Raw genomic sequence first — 3,392 nt, forward strand, 5'->3', positions numbered from 1 at the left:
ACTAGAAAAGGAAGAGCATACCAAATCCAGAGCCCAAAGACGGGAGGAAATCATAAAGATTAGAGCAGAAATTAATTCAATTGAGAAGAAGAAAACAATTCAAAGAATTAAAAAAGCAAAAAGCTGGTTCTTTGAAAGATTGAATAAAATCCATAAGCCCCTAGCTAACCTCATCAAAAAGAAGAAAGAAAAAATTCAAATACAAGCAATAAGGAATGAAAAGGGTGTAATTACCACAGTCCCAGTGGAAATTTAGAAGATTATCAATAGCTACTTTGAGAATCTTTGGTCTCACAGAATAGAAGACACAGAAGAAATGGACAGATTCCTAGAAAGGTACAAATTACCACAACTAAATCAACAATATATAAACACTCTCAATAGACCAACAAAGGCAATGAAATACAAGATGTACTTAAAAACCTACCTGCAAAGAAAACTCCAGGTCCGGATGGATTCACAGCTGAATTCTACAGTAAATGTACAGAACATGTAGTCCCTATATTCCTCAAACTCTTCCATGAAATTGAAAAGGAGGCAATCCCCCAAAATCATTCCTGGAGGCAAGTATTATACTTATGCCAAAATGAGGGAATGATGCAACTAAAAAAGGGAAATACAGGCCAATCTCCCTCATGAATATAGATGCCAAACTCTTCAATAAAATACTAGCAAATAGAATACAGTAATTCATCAAGAAGATCATACACCAAGACCAGGTAGGATTCATCCCAGGGATGCAAGGATGGTTCAATATTTGAAAATCTATAAAGGTAATACACTATATCAACAGAGCGAAAACTAAAAACCACATGATCATCTCAATTGATGAAGAAAAGGCTTATGACAAAGTCCAACACTCATTCATGTTCAAAGTCCTATAGAAATAGGAATAGATGGCCGCTACTTCAATCTGGTAAAAGCCATTTATTAATACCCAACAGCTAACATAATCATAAATGAGGAAATACTGAAATCTTTGACTCTCCGATCTGGTACAAGAGAAGCATGTCCTCTATCACCACTCCTATTCAATAGAGTTCTAGAATCATTAGCTACATCCATTAGACAAGAGAAAGAAATAAAAGGAATAAGAATAGGCAAAGAAGAAGTTAAATTATCTTTACTTGCAGATGACATGATACTTTACATGGAACACCCAAAAGACTCCACCAAGAACCTACTACAAATAATACACAAATTCAGTAGGATAGCAGGTTATAAAGTCAATACCCAAAAGTCAATAGCATTCCTCTACACAGACAACAAACACACTGAGAGGGAAATTATTGGAAAAAAAAACCTTTTACAATAACACCGAGGAAAATGAAATGCTTTGGAATTATTCTAGTTAAAGAAGTCAAAGATCTTTTCAAGGAAAATTACAGTACACTGAAAAAAGAAATCATAGAGGATTTCATAAAATTGAAAGATATCCCATGCTCCTGGACAGGAAGAACCAAAGTTGTGAAGATGGCCATACTCCCAAAATTGCTGTACACATTTAATACAATCCCTATCAGACTACCAACGACATATGTCACAGACATAGAGAAATCATTCCTAAAATTTATCTGGAACCAGTAAAGACCTAGAAAAGCAAAGGCAATACTGGACAATAAAGACAAGGCAGGACGCACTACAATTCTTGACTTGAAATTATACTACAAGGCTACTGTGACAAAATCAGCATGGTACTGCCAAGAAAATAGGCCTGAGGATCAATGGAATAGATTAGAAGACACTTAGGCCCCTACGAACACACTCAGCCATCTTATCTTTGACAAAGGGGCCAAACATACTCATGGGAAGAAAGATAGCCTCTTTCACAAATGGTGCTGGAAAAACTGCCTCTCTACACGCCAAAAACTCAAACTTGACCCAGGTCTATCACCATGCACTAAACTAAAGTCAAAATGGATTAAAGATCTAAACATTGAAACAGAGACACTAAATCTCCTGGAACAAAAAGTGGGAGGAACTCTTGAAGACATAGGGGTGGGCAAAGAGTTCATGGACAGAAATCAATGCATGAGAAACAGTTGAAAGAATTAACAACTGGGACTGGCTCTTACTGAGAAGTTTTTTCATGTCAAAAGAAATTACCAACAAAGTCAAAACACCACCCACAAATTTGGAAAAAACCATGACAAATAAGTGCTCAGACAAAGGTCTGCTCTCTAGAATTTATAAAGAACTAAAAAACACCAGGGCCCCAAAATTTAAAGACCCAATCCAGAGATGGGCATTCGAGATGAACACAAGCTTCTCAGGGGAAGAAATTAAAGAAGCGAATAAATATATGAAAAAATGCTCCACATCACTAGCCATTCATGAAATGCAAATTAAAACAACATTGAGATATCATCTGACCCCAGAAAGAATGGCTATCATAACAAAATCACCAAACAACAAATGTTGGAGAGGCTGTGGGGAAAAGCGAACCCTTCTCCACTGCTGGTGGGAATGTAGAGTGTTGCCACTGTTACAGAAATCAGTGTGGAGACTCCTTAGAAAACTTGGACTGGAAATCCCATTTAAACCAGCTATTCTTCTACTGGGAATTTTCCCAGAGGATCTGAAAACATCATATCATAGTGATATATATGTGCCTATGTTTATAGCACCACAATTTGAGATAGCCAAATCTTGGAAACAACCACGATGCCTGTCACCTGAGGAATGGTTGAAAAAGATGTGGTATTTTTCCACAATGGAGTATTATTCAGCTATGAAGAATGATAAACTCGAAGCCTTTATATTGAAATGGATGCCATTAGAACATATACTCATAAGTGAAATAAACCAGACACACATGTGTAAATATCGTATAGTCTCCCTTGTATAAGAACCCAAAAAAGAAATATAAATAGAAAGCTATAGTACAAGTAAAAGGAAAGCAGGATCTCAAGGACTTAACTAATCAAGAGAGGGAAAGGAGAAGAGCTAGGAAACATGAAAACGTCAAGCCATACAGTTATATGTAGAAGATGAACAAGGCAATGATCCTGAGAATCATCAGAACATTTTTAATCTAGCAGTTATTTGGAAAGATTCTCACCCCAACTAACTATACATACTGATACCTGTGAACTAAGCTACTGAAATCCAGATGGTAATTCGTAATAGTAGTTTCATGCTTGGAGTGCCTATCATTCTGGTCTACTGAACATGGGTTGCTTGTCATGACATGCCAGTTGCTGCTATGATGTCTCTCAGGTAGATGGTTGTTCAAGAAGAAGAGGGTGGTGAAGGAATGCAGGAGACAGGAAAAGGAATATTGTGGGACTGTACTGCTTCAAGGTTGTATATGGTGAGATTTTTGGACTTATGTGCAAACATAAGAAGTATATAATTCTTCATCCTATTTTTAAAATATATTCCAATTTTTA

This window comes from Octodon degus, unplaced genomic scaffold (assembly GCF_000260255.1).
Source record: "Octodon degus isolate 3935 unplaced genomic scaffold, OctDeg1.0 scaffold00016, whole genome shotgun sequence".
Taxonomy (NCBI): Eukaryota; Metazoa; Chordata; class Mammalia; order Rodentia; family Octodontidae; genus Octodon; species Octodon degus.